General features: G+C 35.6%; 1 long non-coding RNA gene across 1 annotated transcript; it reads left to right on the top strand.

The window, feature by feature from the left end:
• The first annotated feature begins 7,897 nt into the window (after nt 1-7,897).
• On the top strand, nt 7,898-9,823 carry LOC137074171 (uncharacterized). Its single transcript, XR_010904938.1, has 3 exons — nt 7,898-8,581; nt 9,065-9,157; nt 9,692-9,823. It is a non-coding gene; the product is annotated as an uncharacterized lncRNA (long non-coding RNA).
• Nucleotides 9,824-10,113: the final 290 nt, after the last annotated feature.

Below are 10,113 nucleotides of genomic sequence, written 5' to 3'. Positions count from 1 at the left end.
TTTAGTTACTGTAGTGTAAGTAATGCAGCGTGAGAAGGACACACGTCATTGTGCAAACCACTTCTGTAATCAGCTTCGGTGACAGTAATATCCAGTCGATACACCAGCCCTTGTGAGGTGCAATAATAAAAGTGTATGCTTTTTTGCTTTTATTTATTTTGATTTTATTTATTTTATTTATTTATTTATTTATTTATTTATTTATTTATTTTAATTGCTTTAATCTAAAGTGTTTGATCAGTATGTGTCTTCAAATAATGAAATAATTGTGTACAGTTCATATACTTTTGACTTACACTTGTTTCATAAAATATAACATACAATTCTGTAACTTTTTTTTTGTAAAGTTCACATTTTAAATATTTTTTCACTTCAATAATCTGCCAAGTGTCTTCTTTGAAAATAGATCAACCCTAAGTCCGAGCTGCAAAGCATTCAAGATTTACCACAGTTTAAGTTGGAAATTTAATGTACAGGTCTATGCTCAAAAAGTGAATAAATGGATGTATAACTACAGCATAAATATAATTTAGTACCATAAATATTATTAATTAAAAAATATTATCAAACTAAAATACATTAATTTCATTGAAATAATAAAAATTGGTCACGCGAATGCAAAGGATTAAAAAGTTGTTCTACTTCAGACATATTTGCATTTATACATGACATGTATTTATGATATTGGAGATGCATTTTTCCCCCAAAGTATATTTTCTAAACTGAGGTTTTATAGTTTAATTTAGAAAAATGGAAATATTTATATTTACAATATATTCACCTAAAGCATTATTAACACCATACTAATACTGTGTTTGACCCCATTTCGCCTTAACTGCCTTATTTCTACGTGGCATTGATTCAACAAGGTGCTGAAAGCATTCTTTAGAAATGTTGGCCCATATTGATGGCATGAAGCTCCCGTTCCACCACATCTCAAAAAAGCTCTTTTGGGTTGAGATCTGGTGACTGTGGGGCCATTTTAGTACAGTGAACTCATTCTCATGTTCAAGAAACCAATTAAAAATGATTCGAGCTTTGTGACATGGTGCATTATCCTGCTGGAAGTAGCCATCAGAGGATGGGTAAATGGTGGTCATAAAGAGATGGACATGGTCAGAAACAATGCTCAGGTAGGTCGTGGCATTAAAACAATGCCCAATTGGCACTAAGGGGCCTAAAGTGTGCCAAGAAAACATCCCCCACACCATTACACCACCATCAGCAGCCTGCACAGTGGTAACAAGGCATGATGGATCCATGTCCTCATTCTGTTTACGCCAAATTCTGACTCTACTATCTGAATGTCTCAACAGAAATCGAGACTCATCAGACCAGGTAACATTTTTCCAGTATTTAACTGTCCAATTTTATTGAGCTCCTGCAAATTGTAGCCTCTTTTCCTATTTGTAGTGGATATGAGTGGTATCCGGTGGGGTCTTCTGCTGTTGTAGCCCATCCGCCTCAAGGTTGTGCGTGTTGTGGCTTCACACATGCTTTCCTGCATACCTCGGTTGTAACGAGTGGTTATTTCAGTCAAAGTTGCTCTTCTATCAGATTGAATCAGTCGGCCCATTCTCCTCTGACCTCGAGCATCAACAAGGCATTTTCTCCCACAGGACTGCCGCATACTGGATGTTTTTCCCTTTTCACACCATTCTTTGTAAACCCTAGAAATGGTTGTGTGTGAAAATCCCAGTAACTGAGCAGATTGTGAAATACTCAGACTGGCCAGTCTGGCATCAACAATCATGCCACGCTCAAAATTGCTTGAATCACCTTTCTTTCCCATTCTGACATTCAGTCTGGAGTTCAGGAGATTGTCTTGACCAGGACCACACCCCTAAATGCATTGACGCAACTGCCATGTGATTGGTGGATTAGATAATTGCATTAATGAGGAATTGAACAGGTGTTCTCAATAATCCTTTAGGTGAGTGTATATATAAATATAGAGCACCTAAAGGAATATGGAGATATGGATATGGAGAAAACGTATATGTTGATGCTTTTGCATTTCCCAGCAAACATTTGCACTCCCCTGAGAAACTTCAAAAGCATCGCAATATGGCTCTGGAGAATGCATTATTCATTAGCCATGCTTTTCCGAATAAGGTATTCGGCTTTGGGCAATTCTCTTTTATATCAAAGCTCTGAACGGGACCCTGACATTCAACAGGCTATATCAACTAGTTAAATAGTTCAAGTCTCTCCTCTCAGTATGTCCTTCAGGATGTCGTGGAGGGGTGAGGTGTCTAAGCTCCAACATCTAACTGCTGGAGTGCCCCAGGGCTCAGTGCTGGGACCTCTTCTCTTCTCCATCTACATGACATCACTCTGAAGTAGCATTGCCCAGTGACGTTCATTATTGATAAATGATCCGATCAAACAAAAGCTTTTCCAGTTCGCTCAACTAGTCAATACTTTTAACTTTAGCATTTTATTGCTTGATATGCTCCAGTTTCCAAACTGATTTCCAAAGCTATAGTCAAGCTTGACCCTCTGTGAGAAATTTAAATCTGTTTAGTGGTTTTACAATGTTCATTTGGTTAATGATCAGTAGATTTGAATTTAGGTTTTGTTTGGGGAAGATTAAGTTGCTTTTACATCGATAGAACACTTTCTGGTGCTTCCAGTGTCGTGATGTAGGATCTGAACCTGGAGTCAGGGTTAAGTTTTATAACTGGTGTTTATCGTGGTCTCAAGAGCTACATCCAAATGGTCATTATTATGTTCCAGCTAGCTGAAAAATTATAATGATTAGAACAGAGGTGAAGGATACTAAATGTGATGTAAGAATAAGAAGTGTGTGTGTGTGTGTGTGTGTGTGTGTGTGTGTGTGTGTGTGTGTGTGTGTGTGTGTGTGTGTGTGTAGTAGTAGTAGTAGTAAAAACATCAGTAAGGAAAAATATACACTAAATATTATTTTTTTTTTTTTTTTTTTTTTTTTTTCAAAGCCATGTCTAAACCAAGTTGTGATCCAAAATTGAAGTTGAAAAAGGAGTCTGAGGAAAAGTCCCAGGAAGCTGCAGGCTGGACTTGATTTGAACTGGGTTTGGTTGAACTGGTTTCTTTGGTACATCCAACACTACAGCACATTACCTTTCCATGCATCCATTACACTTAACACACTGATTCCTGACTGTTACACTTTATACTGTTTTTTTACCCCCTGTATAGTTCTATTTTGTTAATACATTTTGTACTCATTTCGGCTTTCTTGTGTGTCCTTACCTTTGTTGCATCCCTTTGAGCCATGGGGCGTAACAATATCACAAAAACGTGTTTTTACATTGTTTTAATTCATCTAAATAAGTTAAGAAATGTTACACATTTATACTAGATACAACTCATTTTTTAAAGGGATAGTTCACTTTAAAATGAAACTTCTGTCATCCTTTACTCACCCTCAAGTTGTTTCAAACCTGTATGAATTTCTTTCTTCAGTTGAACACAAGGGAAGATATTCTGAAGAATGTCAGTAACCAAACAGTTAACTGGAGCCATTGACTTCCATAGTTTTTTTTTTTTTTCTTTTTCTTTTTTTTTCCTATGGAAGTCAATGGCTCCAGTTAACTGTCTGGTTACTGACATTCTTCAAAATATCTTCCCTTGTGTTCAACTGAAGATAGAAATTCATACAGGTTTGAAACAACTTGAGGGTGAGTAAAGGATGACAGAAGTTTCATTTTAAAGTGAACTATCGAATTTAGGTTTGAACTATCCCTCTAAAATCAGTTTAACATAATCTAAGTTGAAATAACTAAAACATCTAAGTTGTTTGTACTTAAAAATTTCAGGCTGTGACTTTTTTTAAAAATTATTATTATTTATTTTTATTTTACAGTGTACTGGTGTTTTAGTGGATGATTTAATTAACCAGTCCTTCCAAATCTGCTGATCAGACTCATGCATCTCATGCCGATTGTGATGCACTTCAGGGCTTAAACTTTAGATTCCTTTGTCTGTTTTACATACCTGTCTGATTAATTTGGGATTGCTGAATTGAATTCTATTGATTTCTTAGTGTTATAGCAAAATGGGTTATAAATACCTGCTGTATTAAAAGTTAAAGAGCAAAGTCAGTTGGTGATCCTCTTAGTTTTTACTAAAGCTCTTCGCATATCAGCAGAACAACAGATGGAACCTTTCAGTAAAAATTATTATAAGGCATAAATTGCTTGGGATGATTTACATGCATTTTATTATTGGAGTTCATGTACATCTGTGTATTAAGATGCATTTATATATTAACAAAACATGACCATACTAAATAATATTAGGAAAAAATGTTTTGTTAAACACATGCACATTTTTTGTCTCAATTTGAGTGTTTAGAAATGAACTTTATGACAGTTTTTGTTAGATTTCATTGGTGATTTCAAATATGATATTTAATCGTGAGTAGCATTTTTGTTACATTTATATAACACTTTTCTAGGCACTCAAAGCACAACTATGGAACATGGATAATCAAAAATATTTAGAAGACTCAAAAAAAAAAAAAGATAAAAGAAAAAACAACAGCACAATTTTCCAATGTGATAAAACAAAATTGTATGCGACTGGATGTTACTTAGTGCTTTAACACTAGAACAGAGCCTAAACTAAATGCAACTTTGCAAAAAACAATGCCTAAATAGTGTGCTTTTTTCATGATTTATCAAATTTTTTATGTGGTTCAGATACAATAATATTTTGAGTTTATCAAACCAATTTCCTTCATTGTATCAACTCAATTTTATTTTCAATACACTTGATTTTAAGGCAACCAGGTTACTTACTTTTTTAACTTAAAGCTACACTGTGTAACTTTTGTTTAGTTTATTCTTAGCTAAAAACACTTAGTTTTTTTCAAAAATATGTGTTCATTAATGTATATTTACTTCTTTCAAGTAATAAAGTATTCTCTTAAGTTTATGATATGCCATTGCAAATACATACGGGTGAGGGGTTCGAATGCCGGTCGCCATGTTGCCCCGCCATCTTGAAAGTACATTAGCCAAAGAGGGACATACCCATAAATTCAAGCTTCGCCTTTCGCGTTTTAACACTCGATGGCACAATGTTGAATGTGAAGAGGGCGATTGCTATGTTAATCTTGGACTAAATCGGCCACCGTAGGAGTTCAAACGAAATCAGAATTGAGAGGAACAGAAACTATTATTCACTGGATGATCATACACCTTTATACCTTAAAATATCACACAGTGTAGCTTTAAATCAAAAAATAAAAAAAATAAAAAAAAATACAGTGAGGGAAAGTTTACCTACAAATGACAATTATCATTATCAAAAAATAAGAAAGATGTCTATAGTTTGATTTTGATGCATTAAATTGATCAGAAGTGACAGTTTAACATTTATAATGTTAAAATTTCAAATAAAAAATGCTCCTTTAAACATGCTAGTCATCAAATAATCTTGGAATAAAAGGTATCACCGTTTCCACAACAATATAAACTGACTCCAGTTGAACTATTTTTTATTTTTATTTTTACAGCTGCTTTACGGCTTAATTGAAACCTGTTAATCACTATAAACCTGCTTTGAAACAATCTGTATTGTATAAAGCGATATAAAAGCGACTTGATTTGATTAGAGACCTGAGTTTGTTACCGTATCTAATAATTCATTTGCATGACTTCAAAGAGAGTAGACTGTATTAAAAGTAAAAAAGGGGACTCTGCTCAATGGGTCTCTAGCCGAGTACGTTACACGAAACCTGCTTCTCAAATTTAGTGGCTCTCGCACACGGATGCAGCGCAAGTGTTACTTTACTTTCAATAGAATATATTGGGACAGCATCTGCAGAGCAGTGTGGACCGCATAAGAGATGAGTCCACATGCCTCCGAATGGAAGTTTCTGCGCTGGGCTTTTAAATAAAGAAGATGCCTTTAATTGGCTTGCATTGATCTCCAGCTCTTTGTGGTCAGGGGAGATGAGATGGATGGTATCTGTGGCTGTGGGAGTGAGGAATCACTGTGCTGGTGTTAAGAGATGGCTGAAGTTTGTTTAAAGTTGTAGGAGGACTTCTGGAGAGTAATTGCAAGGATGCCGTAACTCTTTAATTAGGTTGCGGGTCATGCGGGCAGAATTCTTATCTCTTTAAGTGAAAATTAGCTGAGCGCTTTAATTATGTTAGAAATGTGGCATGCAACGACCCCACAAGATGACAATGAAAGCATTTTCTTTATCAGTGTCTCATTTACTTGAGTAGAAAGTTGCATTTCTTGAATTAGGTTTACAACATTGTTTATAGCACGCACTTCTTCCTGCATGCTTATTCTTCTTCGGTTTATGCTTAAAGCACCAACTTGTCCAACTCCTGTCATAAATAAAGCATGTAATGCATGAGTTGCCCTGTGTGCACCTCTAAAGTGTGAAACTCTAAAAGCCTGTGTCACTCCAGATAAGCAGTGGCTCGCACTCGTCTATGAGTTTTATGATCCCTTTCAAAGATGCTGGTGGAAATTAATTGAAGAGGGAGTCTTCAGAGGACTCTAGAGACACGAGAGCTTGTTCTGCAAGAAAATTCTTGCGAGGAAGAAAAGCCGGTGTAGTCTCTAATAGCTCTCTGAAAAACCCCATAGATTGTAATTGAGGGGGGGTCAAAACTTTCAAACATGAACTATTGTATTAAACCTATGTATGTCTTTCTGTCTATCAGAAACATGATATCCATGTGTTAAATCATGCTGGAAACATGATATCAAGTTAAATCATGTTAGAGACATGATATCAATGTTAAATCATGCTAGAAACATGATATGTGTTAAATAACTTTAGAAACATAATGTTAATGTGCTAAATCATGCTAGAAACATGATATCAAGTTAAATCATGTTAGAAACGTGTTATCATTGCATTAAGCCATGTTAAAATCATGTTAGAAACATGATGTTACATCTACATGCTATCAAGTTAAATCATGCTGGAAACATGCTAATACTGCTATTAATGTGTCAAATCCTGTTCGAAACATGCTATTATTGTGCTAAATAATGCTAGAAACATTATATCAAGTTAAATCATGAAACATGCTATCAATATGTAAATGATTCTGGAAACATGTTGTCAATGTATTAAATCATGCTAGAAACATGATATCTTGTCTTGTCCTTAAAATATATAGTTACTTTTCTTCGTTGCGAAAGTCAAATCATTAAACTGATCCACTGAGAATTAACAACCCATGACTTATGATGTCTAAAAAACATTGCCAAGAAGATTAAAATCCTGACCTTGTGTATAATTTCTTGGGCAACACCAGCGTCTTATGATCTAGTCCTGCTCTGTTTGTCCTCATTTGGATTAGGTGGTTATAAAACATGGTCTTTAATGTTATTGAAGTCCTTGAGGATATTAATAAGAAACAATCAATAAACACAGACTTAGCACCGACCCAATCTCATTCTTGGTGTATATAATATTTATCTTGTATATAAAAATATTGACAAAGGAGAGCTGCCTGTAAGCGCCTGATGCTGGTCAAGGAGAGTGTCTAAAGGCAAGGCAAGGCAATTTTATTTGTATAGCACATTTCATACACAATAGCAATTCAAAGTGCTTTACATAGAAATTAATTAAAATAGGGGTAACATATGCATAAGAAATAAGAATATCATATGTAAGAATTAAAATAAAAACAACAACAATTAAAATTGTTTTAAAGAGAGAAAAAAGAAGAAAATAAATATAATGGTGAGAAATAGATCCCTCTGCCTGATTCTAAATTCGGGTACCCCATCTTAGATGGAGCAGAGTGAGCAGGTTTGCAATGTCACCTGGACCTTACAAGTTGGTCCAAGATGGGCTCCTGTAGGTGACGTTACATAGAAATATACAGTTGTAAAGAGTATTACAAAGAATACAATGATGATATATCAACACAGTCTCACCCCTACTCGTCAAATGTTGCCGAACGGTCAAGGGACCCTGACGTCAGCTGTTGACGCACAGGGTACCCCTAAATCGGCATTTTTCGACGTACTGGGTAATCCACTGATTTCAATGAGAAACCTAGGACGTCATAAACAGACGTGTTGGGCATGTGCATGTTATCGTCATGATGGAATTTATTGGGTTATAATTTTTCCATTATGACATGTTGGAGTGTGATTCTCAATTTAATCAGCCAGCACAATTGTATTTACATTTATTTACGCTATGATACACGTTTGAAACAGTAGTCAAACCCCACCCCGCCCTAAACCTACCCATTTGCGTATTATATGATATAAAACACAGGCTGTAACAGACAACAGGCACACTTTATTGAAAAAGTCCAACTATTCCGAGGCCAAACGATTGAATTGTGCGAAGAAAAGACCCAAAAGCAATCACCGTCTCTATCCGCGGCGCGCGGCGCGCGGCCCGCGCCCGTGCGTCACACTGAAGACGCCACAGGTAGACCCCTCGGCGTCACGCGATGGACGAACTGGGAACCCAATTGCTTTCAGTGGGAAACCTTTGGCGTCAACATTAGACGGCAATTCTATCGGTATGAAATCGCGCTGAAGAAGTCTCATTCAGAACACATCGCGATGTTTGGCATCAGATCACGTGTGCCACATGTTGGTGAGTAGTCATACACATTATGTCCTAATATTTGATATAAAGTATTTTCTGCTTGTCGTTATCGATCATGTTCAGTCACTGCATTGTATCTGTCATCATCTCCACTGAGGCTTTGCATTTCTTTGCTTTCTAAATAAACACACCTTGCTAATAGGGTGATTAAACACTGTCACGTGACGTGCTATAGACCTTTAAACAGTTGTTAATATTTAATAATAATTACTAGTGTAGTTCCAACGTGGCATTTGTAGTAGAAGCACAATAAAAATAAAAAAACAACACTTGCCACGCGTTTACCACAGTATTGGTAGTTTTAATGTGATATTTGTTGTAAATAAACAGTAGCCACAACAATTACCATGCTTTAAATGCATTTTAATGTAAAATCCAAATATTGTTATTTAAATAGTATACTTTATAATGCTATATATTATATATTATGACTTTTTTCTCTCTTTCTTTTTTTTTTTTTTACCTGAAAAGACCAAAAGGGCCTCTCGGACTCAGTCAACCCATTCTTGTTTGTGGAGAAGTAACAGAGAAAACCGAAAGCTGCAACAGCAAATATTTGTAATGGTATGTATGAGTTGGTTTGAACCCTTTATCAAACATTTTATTTAGCATTTGTTGTTACTTATTCTTACAAATCCTATAGCTCAATCAGTAAGAACATATTCCCAAAGTCTTAATAATTCACAAGATTTAACAAGTTGTCAAATTCGTATGATTCTCGTACATATAGCTCTGAAAAAAATTAAGAGACCACTTAACATGGATTTCTAAATGTTAAGTGGTCTCTTAATTTTTTTTTCCAGAGCTGTATTTGTATATGAAGAGTTCAGATGCAAAAGCCTCAAAAAGCCACTTCGGTCACATGACATCAGATATTCGATTATTTTTTCTTAATCAGATCAGTTGCAATGTTTATAACGTCCCGTTTGCATGTAAATAATTTATGTGATCACAAAATCAAGTGAGTTATCTACATTTTCAAACAAATTCATATGATATAGCTTGCTATTATATACTTTTAATAATGGGAATGCACACATATCTGTGAACTTACTACATAAATGTATTTAACATTTAATTATGCAACGTTTTTTACAGAAATAAATCCTACAGTTATGTATAAACTGACAACATCATCATCATGTCCTGTCCTGGGCACATTGGGCAACATGTGTCCTCCAACATATTCGATCTGTGGCCACGTTTTCACATCTTCTCATGGAACACCGGCATTGAGGTCTTCGTGAGACATCTGTCTCATATCTTCCTTGGTTTTCCCTATCTCGTGCGTCCTCCTGGTGGTGTCCACTTCATAAGTGTTTTTGGGTGTTGTTGTTTGGGCATACATGGGACATGTCCAGTGAAGTGCACCCTTTGCTCTGTCACAGTGTCTCAAAGTCTTCACGTGGAGTCTGTAGAGTCTTATGATCTCTTTGATATATGCAGAACCAACATTCATAAACTGTTCTTGATGTCTGCCTATGCCTTTATCATCAGGAGTTTTAGTGAAGGACATATCT

This window comes from Pseudorasbora parva, chromosome 4, assembly GCF_024679245.1.
Source record: "Pseudorasbora parva isolate DD20220531a chromosome 4, ASM2467924v1, whole genome shotgun sequence".
Taxonomy (NCBI): domain Eukaryota; kingdom Metazoa; phylum Chordata; class Actinopteri; order Cypriniformes; family Gobionidae; genus Pseudorasbora; species Pseudorasbora parva.
Note: the sequence above shows the minus strand (reverse complement) of the source record. Positions and strands in the feature narration are given on the sequence as shown.